Below are 15,797 nucleotides of genomic sequence, written 5' to 3' on the forward strand. Positions count from 1 at the left end.
TATTGACTGTTATCAAATCGATTATACCACATTCACTTAGTGTCTGGTTAGCACCATCAATGCACAGAACACAAAAATGGGAAGTGAAAGTGTGAAGACCCAACAGTAAAAACAGACATTGACCATAATACAAGGGGGCAGCCCAAGGTAATCTGGGGACTCTGGAGCCATTGTGTGGGGAACTATGGTGCAGTACACACGACTCTGCATTCGTCAGATATGTAGACCTGTGTGTCACGCTCAATTCTCCTATGTGAGTATTTTTTAACATATCAACTAAGACATAGAAAGAACCAGAATCTCAGTACAGATTATGACAAGTGAATCTAAGACCATAACAAATCTCATAATTGCACTATGGTATGCAAGGAAGGAACTTGTCGGTGCCAAGAAAACTTAAAACAGTGTTTTCACTAGATAGACCAAAATTAGTTTACAGCCGGATCACCCTGAAGACACCAGTCTCACCAAATATACTAAATTGAAGACAAAGAGCAGTATCTAGTGTGCTTTTGAGCATGGACGTCAGCTTCTTTGTCTCCTGAGTTTCAGGATTAGTAATCCTTGAATGGCTGTATATGCAGAGCAGGGATAAACAAGTGAGTACACACAGGTATTTAGAGCAAGCTTTTTTTTACTGTAGAAAAAAGAAGGGACTTTAAATAAAGAGAAAAGGATTTAGAGTGAAATTTATGATGTTGAATTGTGTGTCCACATGAAGCCGTGCTTCTTTCTTTAAAAGAGAGAGAAAGCAGGGTGGTCGTGGCACACACCTTTAATCTCAGCACTCAGGAGGCAGAGAGAGGCAGATCTCTGAGTCTGAGGCCAGCGTTGTCTACAGAGAGAGTTACAGGGTAGATGGGGCTATACAGAGAATCCCTGTCTTGAAAAACCAAAAGTGTGTGTGTTTGTGTGTGTGTGTGTGTGTGTGTGTGTGTGTGTGTGTGTGTACGAGAAGAGAGATAGATAAGGAAAAAATAAGATAGTGTATTACCATGGGCAATTGTGGATATTTTTTCATATCCCTGTTTGCTGATTATATCACCTGGTAAGAATGCACACAGTGATGACTGACATCTTAGTTTCTAAGTCTCATTGTATAATATAAAAAGAATGGTCTGGACTCTAAAGAAGCATGTACAGGATCTCTCTGGATGAAGAGGTTGGATGTGACATGGAAGGGGCCTATGGGTCTGAAGTTGTCAGGGTGGTTCCTGACAGAAGTCTAGACATTGATTGCAATGCAGGCAGGGTGGCCATACTAAGCCAGGCAATTGGATGTAGGACCCAGGCTAGATAGCATGGGTTGAACAGAGAAATATCAGAATTAAATGACATCGCGCATCAAATAGACTGAACAGATATCTATAAAGTATTCCACCCAAACACCAAATAAAGTACATCCTACTCATCAACACACAAAAGTTTCTCTAAAACAGATCACATCTTGAGACAAAAATCAAATTTTCACAACTTCAAAAAGAATGAAACAACTCCATGTGTCCTATCTGCAATGCAATAAACCTAAAATTGACAGCAAACAAATCTCTAGTAAATACAGACTCATGGAGATTAAAAAGCTCGTTATTGAATGACGAATGAGTCAAAGAAGAAATCAAGAGAGAAATAAAGTTTCATGGAATTAAATAAAAATGAAAATGCAACAGAACAAAACCTTTGGGACACATTGAAAATGGTCCTACGAGAAAAATTTTCAGCTCTAAGTGCCTACATCTTTAAAAAGAGAGAGAGAGAGAGAGAGAGAGAGAGAGAGAGAGAGAGAGAGAGAGAGAGAGAGAGAGAAGACCCGCATAGAGCACGTTGTTCTTGGCCTCCCCCTGAGCTAGGCCAGCCGTGGCGGCGGTGAAGACCCTAAATCCCAAAGCTGAGGTGGCCCGGGCGCAGGCAGCGCTGGCGGTGAACATCACCGCGGCACGGGGGCCTGCAGGATGTTCTGAGGACCAACCTGGGGCCTAAAGGCACCATGAAGATGCTTGTTTCTGGTGCTGGAGACATCAAGCTTACTAAAGATGGCAACGTGCTGCTTCACGAAATGCAAATCCAACACCCAACAGCCTCTCTAATAGCAAAAGTAGCTACAGCCCAGGATGACATCACTGGCGATGGCATCACGTCCAATGTCCTTATCACTGGGGAGCTGCTGAAGCAGGCCGACCTCTACATTTCCGAGGGTCTTCACCCCAGGATAATAACTGAAGGTTTTGAAGCTGCGAAGGAAAAGGCACTCCAGTTTTTGGAACAAGTCAAAGTAAGCAGAGAGATGGACAGAGAAACCCTGATCGATGTGGCCAGAACATCTCTGCAAACTAAAGTTCACGCTGAACTTGCAGATGTCTCTTAACCGAGGCTGTAGTGGACTCCATTTTGGCCATTAAGAAAAAAAGATGAACCCATTGACCTCTTCATGGTTGAGATCATGGAGATGAAACATAAATCTGAAACTGATACAAGCTTAATCAGAGGGCTTGTTTTGGATCATGGAGCACGCCATCCTGATATGAAAAAAGGAGTAGAAAGTGCCTACATCCTCACATGCAACGTGTCCTTAGAATATGAGAAAACAGAAGTGAATTCTGGGTTTTTCTACAAGAGTGCGGAAGTGAGAGAAAAACTAGTAAAGGCTGAAAGAAAATTCATTGAAGACAGAGTTAGAAAGATAGTAGAGCTGAAAAAGAAAGTCTGTGGTAATTCGGATAAGGGATTTGTCGTCATTCATCAAAAGGGGATTGGCCCCTTTTCCTTAGATGCCCTTGCAAAAGAAGGCATCGTGGCTCTGCGCAGGGCCAAGAGGAGAAACGTGGAGAGGCTGACACTTGCTTGTGGTGGGGTAGCTCTGTATTCCTTTGACGACCCGAATCCTGACTGTTTGGGCTATGCGGGTCTTGTCTATGAGTATACATTGGGTGAAGAGAAGTTCACCTTCGTTGAGAAATGTAACAATCCCCGTTCTGTCACGTTTCTGATTAAAGGACCAAATAAGCACACACTGACTCAAATCAAGGATGCAACAAGAGATGGCCCGAGGGCTGTCAAAAATGCCATCGATGATGGCTGTGTTGTCCCGGGCGCTGGGACAGTAGAAGTGGCAATGGCAGAGCCTCTGATTAAATACAAGCCCAGCGTGAAGGGCTTGGAGTACAGGCATTTGCAGACACCTTGCTCATTATCCCCAAGGTTCTTGCGCAGAACTCCGGTTTTGACCTTCAGGAAAAATTAAAGTTCAAGCTGAGCATTCGGAATCGAGTCAACTTGTAGGTGTGGACTTGAACACAGGTGAGCTGATGGTGGCAGCAGAGATGGGTGTGTGGGACAACTACTGTGTGAAGAAGCAGCTGCTGCACTCCTGTACTGTGACTGCCACCAATACTCTCCTGGTTGATGAGATCATGAGAGCTGGAATGTCTTCTCTGAAAGGTTGAAGAAGTCTACCTTGTAACTGAATCTGTAATACTACAGAATGATGTGGGGAAAATGGTCAGTTTTGTCCAAGATTCTAGTGATTTGGAAAAGAATTTTCTCTTTCCGTTTGAAGAAAATGAACAGGACATTTGGCACCTATTCAAGTTACAATACTGTAAAAAAATTGTTTTTTGCATTGAGTGTATGCATACGCTCATAAAGTGGACCCTTTTTAACCCACTGAACAAGATGTTTTCGAGACAATGACACAAAATTACATATTAAGATAAACATGTTGTCTACCTTGTTCCTTAAATGTTCTTTGAAAAATTGTAATGGTTTTCTCCTAAACAAAGCATGGTGGTGCATGCCTGTAAGCCTAGCACTTTGGAGGAAGTTCTGCTCCGACTCAGGCTACAGGAGACCCCCAGCTCAGAAGAATCATTTTCTTTTCCTTATTGGATGTATTTAAAATTAGCCAACTAACCCTGTTAAACGTGTAAGATTCTTGCCAGTGTGAAACACATCTGGGTAATTTATAGTTTTCATAGTGTCTCTAATAAATACTTAAAGGTTAAAAAAAATCACAAAGAGAAAAAAATGATACAACTCTTGGAAAAACAAGAACAAATCCAAACCCAGTCAACAATAAGAATAAATAAAAATCATTGCAGAAATCAATGAAATGGAAACAAACCAACAAAACAAAACAATGCAAAGAACCAACAAATCAAAGTTGATAAACAAAATTGACACACACTTGGCTCAACTAACCAAAAGAAAGAGAGGCCCCAAATTAACACAATCAGAAATGAACAGGGAAACATTACAGTAGAGAAATTCAGAATGTTACAAGAGTATTTTTAAACTAATGCTCTGTAGCTAGAGTTTTTCTGGTCCTGCCTGGCCCACAGTCAGGACAAATCTCTCTCACCCGCCAGTCCCACAGCCACTCAGACCCAACCAAGTAAACACAGAGACATATTTCTTATAAACTGTATGGCCGTGGCAGGTTTCTAGCTAGCTGTTCTTATATCTTAAATTAACCCATTTCTATTAATCTATAAGTTGCCATGTAGCTTGTGGCTTACCGGTATCTTAACATGTTGCTTCTCATGACGGTGGCTGTCAGCGTCTCTCTGCCTCAGCCTTCCACTTCCCAGAATTCTCTTTTCTGCTTGTCCCGTCTATACTTCCTGCCTGGTTACTGGCCAATCAGCATTTTATTTATACAGAGCGATATCCACAGCAGTACTCCATGAACACACACACACACACACATACACACACACACACACACACACACACACACACACAAAGGATGAATTTCTGTATTAAGTTAGAACACCAAAATTAAACCAACAAGAAGTAAAAAATATGAACAGACCATAAAAGTGAGAAGATTGAAGTAGTAATAAAACAGACTTTCAAATTTTAAAAATCCAGGACCAATGTATTTACAGTAAAATTCTACCAAACCTAAAGATCTGCAGCCAATCCTTAAGCCATTTTTAAAAAATAGAAATGGAAAGAGCGCTACCAAACCCCTTATGAAGCCAGTGTCACTCTAATACCAAAACCAGGGAAAGACACAGCGATAAAAGAAGAAACTACAGCCCGATATCCTTGGAGAACATAGATTCAAAAACACTCAGTAAAACACTTGCAAACAGAATACAGACATACATCAAAAAGATTATACACCATGATCAGGTTGGCTTTATCTCTGAGATGCAGGAATGGTTCAACACTTACTAGTCAATAAATTTAATTAACCACGTAATAGACATAAAGAGAAAAAAATCACACAATAATCTCAATAGATGAAGAAAAAGCCTTTGACAAATCCAACGAGGCTTCATGATAAAAGTCCTAGAGTATTTATGACTAGAGGGAACATACCTCAACACAATAAAAAGTACATCTGAGAAACCCACATGCAACAATACCCTGAATAGAGAACGCTTGAAGCAATCCCACTGAAGTCAGGATTGAGGTAGGGATGCCCATTGTCCCCACTGCTTTTCAATACTGTGCTTGAAGCACTAACTGGACCAATAGAGCAGGAGAAGAAAATTAAAAGGATACAAATTAAAAAATGCAAACTATCCCTATATGGAGATAACATGATACTGTATATTAGATATCCAAAAAAATCTCTAGAAATGATAACCAAATTCAGCAATGTGGTACAATAAATTTGCACAAATAAATAGCTTTTCTATACACCACCAACAAACAAACAGAGGAGATCATGGACACACTCTCATTCACAATAGCATCAAAGAAAATAAAATTCTAGGGATAAAACTAACCAAGGAAGTGAAGGACCTCAACCATGAAAACTTTAAACCCATGAGAAAGACACTAGACAATGGAAAGCCATCCCATGGATCAGCAAAACTAGTATTGTGAAAATTACCATTTTACCCTTTGTAAAATTGCAAATATCTAGAAGACTCAATTCAATATCAATCAAAATCCCTACTTTATTCTTCACAGATGAAGGAAAAACTGTCCTAAAATTCGTATGGAACCACAAAAGGCCCCAGATACCCAAAACAATGCTGAACAAAATGCAATGCTGGAGATTGTACCACCTCAAGTCTTAAGATATATTACAGAGCCATAGTAATAAAAACCATATGGTACAGGCACAAAATCAGACATATAGATCAATGGAAGAAAACTGAAAACCTCAACATGAGAACATGTAATTTGACAAAGATGCCAAAGCATACATTGAAGAAAAGAAAGCATCTTGAACAAATGATGCTGGGAAACTCCATGTCCACGTGCAGAAGAAGGAAATTAGACCTGTATGAATCAATTTTCATAAAAATGAATTTCAAGTGCATCAAAAAACAAAACTTGAATCCTAAAACACTGAAACTGCTAGAAGAAAACACAGGCAGTGCCCTACAAGGCACATGCTCGTGTGTGTGTGTGCGTGTGTGTGTGTGTGTGTGTGTGTGTGTGTGTGTGTATAAAACTCCCATTAATGACAAAAGAGGCCATGAATTTGGAAAAAAAAAAAAGCAGAAAGGGCATATGGGAGGGTTGGTTTGTAAGGAGGAAAGGGAAAATGATAATATTATATTCTCAAAAAATAAAAGTGTGTGTGTGTGTGTGTGTGTGTGTGTTCTAAAAAAACAAAGAGGAAGAAAGACTGAGTAGTATAAAAATTATATTCAACATCACTGATTGTAACAGATATGAAGATTAAAATCACAATGAGATACTATCTTATATCTGTTCAAAGAACTATTTTTCAAAGATTGCTTTTTGAAAAAAAAAAAGAATGTTCTCCAAGTTTCATATTGTAGCAAATTGCTAGAACTGGCCACTCAGCTTACATTCCTCCTTGTTAACTTGAAGACCAGCTGCAGCATCCTCAGAAACAAATGACTCATTAACAAACCTACTTCTTCCCAGAAATAATGGAAGATTGCCTCCATCCTTTGGTAACTGCAATTCTCATTTATTGATAAACATTACTAGGTAAGGAAGTATACAAACTGATTCATCTATTAGTACAACTGAGATCTACAAGTTAAAGAGTAAGAAGAAATTGAAAAATCAGTTCCATTATGAACACTATTTCTGAGTCAGTTTCAGTGGCTTCCAAACATTTCCTCTTATTACTTCCAAGACTCATATTATTTGCTAACTTGTATCATTTGAAGCTCTGTGAAATATGTGCAAATCTACCAGCTAATGAATATGAAGAAAACCCGAGTAAATCAGGACCTCAAAGAGCTGTTAAAATGATCAGGGGTGAGAGATCTTTTCTTAAAGGAACTGTTAAGGTAGCAGCCTTATTTAGTTTATAGACATAACGAAGGCAAGATAAGAATCTTCTAGTATTATGTTTATCATGTGAAAGTGGAATCAGACCTGTCTAATGTGATTTGGAACAGCAGATCAAAGATGTAGGAGTAAAATTCCAGTTATTTTCTTCCAGTGTCTACACATGGCCTTTATTCTTAGTGTTCATGTCCAGTGCCTCCTCTTCTAGGATCCCAGTCACATTGGATTACATTCTCAAGGCCTCACCTGACCTCAAACACAATCACATTTTAAGATACTTGATCAAAGTTTCACACAGGAATCGGGAGGTACGATCAGTCCCTTGTATTCCTCATTCTTCATCTCCTCCTGCTCTGTTGACAAAAAGTCACTGGACCCTGAAATCGACAGAGGGAAATGAGAATGCAGTGGAAATGTAAGTTTCGATAGTGACTGGCTAACCAGGATCTAGCTGTATTGACAGAGTCTGTACAACAAACAAGAGGAAAATTTCCCCAAAAACTCATTAATAGTTCTTGAAAGAAAGAGTGTGAGGCAGATTTTCTGACCCTTTTGCGTCATCTTTTTTCATAATATTTCTGTTTCTGCAGCTACTTCTGAAGATTAAAGAGAAGAAAGTGATCAATGTGTATTTCTTGGGATAATATAAGAAGATCCCCTAATTACCTATGTTACGTATGTTTTTCAATAGCATATATTAGCTAAGAAAACAAAGAGATTATGACATAATTGAATACAAGAGGCTTTTAAATCTTAAGTGTTTCATTAAAAACTTTCAAATTTCACAATCCTGACCTTTGCAGCAATGAGTTGAGATTATCTGTTCAATTTCCATGTAAACTTCCTTAATTGGGGCATATCTGCTGTCACCATGTACAGAGTTTATGGATTCCTTCATTTGATAATTATTTAGTGGGTGAGGACTGCCAAAAACTGTGGCTGCAGCAGTAAATGAAACCCTCACAGTCCCTGACAGTCTTGACTCTTCAGAACCATGTTCTCTGGAGAGGTGTGCAGACAAGTAGACAAGCAATTACCACAGTGGGTGGTGAGCACTCCACCAGGACAGGCATGGGGGTGTCTGTCTCCATCTGAGACATCAGCGAAAGATTCCTGGATAAGAAATGTTTACCCAGCAAGCAAATGCAATGCAGTTCACCCCATTTATACCTTTTTCTTCAAGCTTCTTTTATTTTTAAAATGTTCAAAACTATGAATTTTTGTTTTGACTTATTTTTCTTAAAGTATGTATGCACACGCACACAAGCACAAGCATGTGTACCACTGTGTGTATGTGAAGGTCAGAGGACAACTTGGAGGAGTCAGTTATTTCATTCCACACTAAGGGTTCAAGAGATTGAATCTGATTGCCATGTTTGGTGGTAAGTGCCATTACCTCTTGAATCATCTTGCTGACCCCTGAAATTTTGATTTTTAGAAAAGTGTAATAACAAACATCTATATACGTTTTATATATGTGTGTGTTTGTGTGTGTGTGTGTGTGTGTGCGTGTGTGTGTGTGCGTGTATTCATATACATGTGTATATATAATGAAAATTTTAATCTAAGTCACTAATTTATCTGTTTGATCTATTTGCTCAATATCTCTCTCAACATAAGCATACACACACACACATTTTTTTCCTCAACCATCTTGAAAATCAGTTGACTGTATCATGACAACTTATCCTTATTTTAACATTCTAGAAACACAATACAATTATTACATCCAAGAAGCTTAAAATTCAACCAATAACGTCAGCTAATATGACCCCATAGTCAAATATCTCAAATAATCCCCCAAATTATTTATAGCTTTTTTCTTTATTTTACCCAGGATGCACATGAGGACTGCCAGTGAACAAGCAGAAAGTGGGTCCCCCCATTTCCTTTCAGAAGGAAATAGCATTTCAATCCAGCTTCCCAAGGAAGCAGAGGTCCGGGTCTCCAAGCCTAAGTAGGTGGCATTTCCCATCACTCCTTAAGCAGTACTGATGTTTAGACTTCTTGACACCCGATCTGAAAATTCTTACTTACCCATTCCCCAGAACACTGCTGTCATGTTCTCCATTGGAGATGATGTCCACAGAAGGGCTGGGTCTGCCTCCTGCACTGACAGGCTTGCCTAGCTGATACTCTTGAGGTGATGTATCAGACCGGAGTTGCAGTTGATGGCCCTGCCTGTGAATCCCACTCTTTCCTACATCACCCCCAGCACTCACCCACAGCTTTTTGCAGATGCTCCCCTCACTGGACAGAATTCATCCACCGGTGTCACTGGGGGTTTCCTCTGTTCAGTTTTACACTGCATCTAGTACAGTGCCTGATGTTTGCTGAATGAGTAAATCACAAATGAAAATATATCCATTTATCACTTCCAAATGACTCTCCAAAGTAGTGTTGCCTGCCAATAACCACAGTGCACATTCACAGGTATTTATGAATTTGCATCATATTATGAGCATGTAGTTCTGACACCAGCGAATTTCCTTCATCCCAGCTTGTAGGGAATAAAATGCCAATGTGTTTTCATGGCCTCTCTGCATATGTTGGTAGTAAAATATTCACGACTTAGAGAATTATGCAGTGTGTTTTCAACAGCAGCTTTTGGAAGCCACTTTTTCCATTAAAACTGTCAGTTTGGTAATACAACCACGATTTCAAAGCAAAGGAGCATTATGGTGCAAATCAAAGATAGATTACATATTTTATGTTTACATATTCTGGGACCTTCACAGTGTAGAGATGTTGGATTTTTTTTTAGGCTTGATGTAAGTCTTATCCATTTCTGAATTAGAATGTATCACCTTCATTATGAACCAAATAAACCTGGTGTATAATCTATGTGGTATCGCCAGATACTGTATCTGCTCTATTCACTAGCGACCTCAGGAGAAACGGTAGCATGGAGAAAAGCATTCCCTGTGGCTTTATGCTTTTGGTAAATGAACCAAAAGATATTTTGGAATATCTTCTAGTCCATGTACATTGGTGGGAAATATGCCCATATTCCCAAAGATCTATAATTACACTGTAACTGCCCATCAAATAACAAGATGAATCAATAAATTTATAACCAAGAGCCCTCAAATATTATAAGAAACTGGATTTGTTTTAGTCAGGAAAAGTTTATTAATATCTTAATAAATTAGTTGCGATAGAAATCATTCAGTAGATTTGTGGTGAGGAGGAAGAAGTGCTTGGCAACAGGACAGCGCCTGCCTCTTGATTATAGGTTACACAGCACACTTGGGCAGACTCAATGGCAAGGGAGAGGGGGATAAAGGGAATTAAAACTCTTAAAATAACAGTATTTGTCCATAAGTGCTGAGATTCTCCCATGATGCCTGGAAGTGACAAGATGATTGCCTGTTTAAATACTGGGAGATAATCTGGCTCAGATTCCCATCTTTCACAACGTGATGGCAGGCAAGGACTGTGTAAATTAGACTAATGTTGGAACCGTCCTCTGGACTTAGACTCCAACTAGATGAGGATGAGACGTTTAAGCATTCCTTCTGGTCAATAAGCCTTTGTAAAGGGGGGAAATGAACTAAAGGGGTACATAAAGCAGCCATGACTGAAAACATTGGCTCCGGCCCCAAACATCCTGAGTTCAAATCCTGGCACTGTCATTCCTACTAACGCCTTAGAAACACAGTTAGCCCCTCTGCACACTGCTTTCTCTGTTTCTGGAGTAGCAGACCCTTAATTTGGCCAACCCAACGCCATTCCTTAGACCTCTCTCCTTTTCCCGCAGGAGATAGAGGACATCACTACCACGTGCCATGTTCTTGCAGCTGTAGTGGGGGCGGTATGTTGAGACTGAGAAGTGAGATGGGCTCAACAGTCTCTGGCAGGAGTTGGAGGGAAGGAGATGGCTCAGCCTCTTTGTCTTCTTATTGGAATGAAGAGTGAAGAATGAAGAAGGAGTCTCCTAAATTGCGGCAGCCATCTCGCAGGTTAAGGGGAAGGTCTAGAGATTCCCAAAGACACCACTTTACCTAACATCACTGAGCCACAAGATAGTCACCCACAGTTCTCTAGCTCCAAACGTCTTTCCATATGAGAAAAACAAGCGTCTATTTTAAGGTTCTTAGCCACTTATGGCTTCAATTGCTCTAACTAATGCAATCAGATAATCTCTTAGAATTGTGTGGTGTTGGAATGAGAATGACTCACATGGGCTCATATGGTACTTTCGAATACTTGATCCACAGTTGGTGGAACCATTTGGGAAGGAGTAGAAGGTATGGCCTTGTTACAAGAGGTGTGTCTGGGAGCGGGATTTGGGGTTTCAGAAGACTAGCACCACCCCTAGTATGTCTGTCTCATGATTGTGTCTCAGGATGTGAGGGCTCAGCTACTGCTTGAGTGCTGTGACTGAGTACCTGCTAGCATGCTCCCTGTCTCGATGATCACGGACTAACCCTCTGCATCTGTGAGCTTGATAATCTGCTTTGGTCGTGGTGTTTTATCACAACAGTAGAAAAGTAACTAAGACAAGCTGTTAAGTAAAGTGATTCACCAGGTACCCAGCATATTGCTTGATGAGTGTGAGTAGATTATTATTGACTAGCTGCGGTTTTCACGGTAGCAGTGTCTGTGACATCATTATTACATTTTTAAATCCACTGGGAATAAGATTGTTCTACCAGCAAGATATCCCTTTGCATACTGTTTAATGCCATGAGCTTAGAGCAGAGGCTAGCCAATGATTCAAGGACCCTCAGGTTTATTTTGCTCGGAAGAGGAGCGAGCACTTGAAAAATCTAATGTGGTTTTGAGATAGCATTGGCTAAAAGCCAAGATCATTTCATGCATTGAGGAATCTAGGTCATTACAAATACACTGTAAAAGAAAAAAGAAAAACAGAAAATAAGCCATGTGGATTTACAGGAAATTTAAACGCAGTTTAATTATATAAAACTATATAAAATTATATAAAACGCAGTTAGGGATAATGAAAGCAAAATACATATATTAACATAAATGTATATGAGTGTTTTGTCCACACATTTGTCTGTGTACTATGTATGTGCCTGGTACTCAAGGAACCCAGAAGAGGCGATCAGATCTCCTAGAACTGGAGGTATAGTTAGTAGTGGACCACCATGTGGGTGCTGGGAATCGAACCTGGGTCCTCTGGGAGAAAAGCCAATGTTCCTAACCTCTAGCCGTCTCTCCACACCCAGAAAACTACCTCTTTAAGAATTCCTCATTAAAAGAAATCTACTTTTCTCTAGTCTTAGTGCTCAGAAAAAGACAAATGCTTTCCTTCTCATTGTCAGGTAATGAGCCTTTTCGCATCAAAAGTATACAGCCAGTTTCAGTCTGGCACAGGCAGGGAAACAGTCCCACCCCCTAATGTAGTCGCGAAATAACTGAATGGCAAACTCCAGTGAATTAAAGGAAATATGGGGACTTAGAACACGGCACTTGGAATGGGGAGTCTGTCTATAAACAGCATAGAAGCCTGTAGCCTGGTCACCCTTCCACGGGGTTTCCAAGCCTGTGCCCACTTCCTCTAACTTCTGCCAGTGGGAAAAACAGCAAGTGTCAGCCCCTAAGCTACAGGTTAGTAAGAATAGCTGGTGAAAGTCTGTGTTGGTCCTGGCAGCCAGTCCCGAGTCCCGGCCTCCACACGGAACACCCTGTGCTGGTCTGACAGTGACTGGCAAAACGCTAGACATGGGTTTCTTCCAAAAGCTTACAGCTACTCAAGCTGATACTGTGTGGTGTGAAATAAACATTATTATGTAATTCCACAGCTTTTGAAGCTGGCCTTTCTGGGGCATAATAGGCCTACTTCCTGTCTTCTGGGTAAACAGTGTGTGATTCAAAGCTCTGTGCCACGCTGGCCCATTAGACAGAACTACCCGAGTCTCCTAGCAGCGCAGCCATAGCTAACACAGTACCCCTTTCTCCTTCCTTCTTATTCACAGTGATGTGAGGATGAATTGTGAGCTTTCACTCTGAGCTTCCTGGCATTGGTCCATTTGTATCACCACCCTTGCATTATTCAAACACAGTGTGCTTCATATTTATGAGCTTACAAAATTTCTGGTCTCCTGCTTCTGCCATTCTTAAGAACCATCAAGGGAAAAGGGTGTGACCATAAAAGCTAGTGTGTAACAAACCTCATCCAAATGCAGGCAGTGTATTGGGAATCTTAATTCTATTAGAGCATGGACAATGAATGTATTTGTGTTAGTTACTCTCCCACTTTGAGGTTAAACAAACCAGTGAATGGGACTCCGGGCGGCCGCAGAATGAGATACTGCACTGGATGACGCAGGCCCCCAAATGCCGGGCCCCATTTTTAAAAACAAGTCTCTTTGCTGCCTTCCCATGACTCCTTAGCAATTTGGAGGCTGTAAATGGAAATGAATAGCCTCAGTCCACCAATATCTTCATTCAACAGTTTGGTTCTGAGATTCACGTGATGCATTTATCTCTATGGCTCCTTCTAAGAAAATGTGCCCCATTCAAAGAAGGTTTGAATTAGCCATAGTTAATGTGTTCCATCTACTCCCAAATTGATATCCTTTCCTGAATAAGGTTCTAATTTGCAATAATTGCTGGACTGAATAACTTGCTGCAAGCCTTCCCCCAATGCTGCCACAAGATGTTTCCCACCAATGTGATGAACTGAACGCAGTTGTATTTAAACAACAACAACAACAACACACACACACACACACCATTTTCTCTCACACACCCATACATGGACACAATTATACACACAAGCCACACCTTTGACAATGGTGTTGGCCCCACACTGATTCTCTTTTGCTGCTGTGCCCACGTAAGATAAATAAGCACCATGGATTGAAGGGGTGGGTGCAGCTGCTTCTACCACCTGCCCCCAACATCCACTTCATGAACAAAGACTTAACAACACTGCATTCAACATGGTTTGCAATAAAAACTGGAAGAACATGGACTCAAATTTCTTGTTCTAAAGATTAATTTCTTTGGGGAAAAGATGTGGTGCAGGATGTGGAAACTCAATACTAGTAGGTGACTAGAAATTTTGGACAGCATTTGTTAGCGTGCTGTTTATCTCGAGGCTCCTGCGTTCAGAAGCTATGCTGATTCAGTAAAAATCATTTTACATTTACCTCTCCAAAATGCTAAGAATCAGACCTTCTCAAGTCAGGCAGATGTTAACTGTCCAGCCTGACTCTGGCCAGCAAGAATAACAGGAGCAGGACGCAGCATGATCTCGTTCTCTATGGGTAGAGTTTTGATAAGTTCTCCAAGTCCAGTCCAAATGCCTAGAGTTAAAACAGTCTGCCTTTCTGTTAAATTCCCGACTGCAAGAGTGCAGCTATTCTGGTTCTTTTGAGGAGTTATTTTTTTAAGTGTGTGTGTGTGTGTGTGTGTGTGTGTGTGTGTGTTTCCATGTGGAAGTATGTGCATGTGTGAATGTAGGTGACCATTACAATCAGGGTGAGCTCCTCCACATGGTGCTGGGAACTAAATTTGCATAAGAGCAGTACAAACTCTTTACTTCTGAGTCATCTCTTCAGTCCCAGTTTTTCTATTTTTATGTTCCCACAAAAGAAGAGTAATATATATAATAGAAATAATCCTTATTATATGTTAGTGTGAAACATGTCATATTTTTTCTAAGAAATGAGAAAACAGCTCTTACCTATTTTCTTCTTATTGATGTTCATCATTTACATTATTGCTGATGATTCATAAACTTATTAGATATTTACTCAAATAAAACTTATCTTCTAACAAAAAAAAATAACTACATAAATATTGCCAAACTTTGAGTCAAATGTTGAGCCTACAAATTTACTAAGCACTTTTTATATTATGGGGAACCTAATGGAAATACTAACTGATGTTTATCTACAGATGGTCAAGCTACCAAAAAAAAAAAGACCTATACACTCGTACAAGTTTCTCACTGTATCTAAAAGTAAAAAAATACAGAAATGAGACAAAAAAAACTATGCATGAAAAGGGATGAGACCACTTCACTTCCAGGGTCTTGGTGTTCATTTGCTTCTGAAAATAAAATAGTATTGAATGTTTGCTACCAGATCAATGAGTAAAAGAATAGTGTGATCATCTAGCTAACAGCTTTTTATTAGAGATTAGAGTGTTAAAATGAGCTAGAAGAAAAACAATTATTAAGCCCAAATTAAAATTTTTCATTAAACCCTGCCTCTGTTTTTCAAAAGTTGGTTGTGTACTTTCACTAGAACAGAAAATCCCCTAAGCTACTGTCTTTCCTACGTAAGTAGAAACCAGACCTCAGAAGCAAGAACTTGCTAATTCCTTCACAAAAAGATCTTTGAGATGCTCAGCTGGTTTATACATGTAACCACATCATATGCCCATAATGGAACATTTAATCCAAGTCCAGAGTTAGCAACATCTCAGTCCCCAACCTCTGGCCTTGGCCAGTTTGTAGCTGTAAGACACAAGCTATTCCAGAAATGCTAAGAAAAAAGTTTTATCTGTATAATGGTATAAACTATAGAAGCAAAAGCCATTAAACCAAGTTTAAAAGAGCAGTTTATCTCCCCTCTGTAGTCCCAGAA

The 15,797-nt window shown here is 39.9% G+C and overlaps 1 pseudogene; it reads left to right on the top strand.

The window, feature by feature from the left end:
• Window positions 1-1,135: 1,135 nt before the first annotated feature.
• LOC131921577 (T-complex protein 1 subunit zeta-like) lies at window positions 1,136-3,598 on the top strand (annotated as a pseudogene).
• Window positions 3,599-15,797: the final 12,199 nt, after the last annotated feature.

This window comes from Peromyscus eremicus, chromosome 11 (assembly GCF_949786415.1).
Source record: "Peromyscus eremicus chromosome 11, PerEre_H2_v1, whole genome shotgun sequence".
In the NCBI taxonomy this organism is placed as follows: Eukaryota; Metazoa; Chordata; class Mammalia; order Rodentia; family Cricetidae; genus Peromyscus; species Peromyscus eremicus.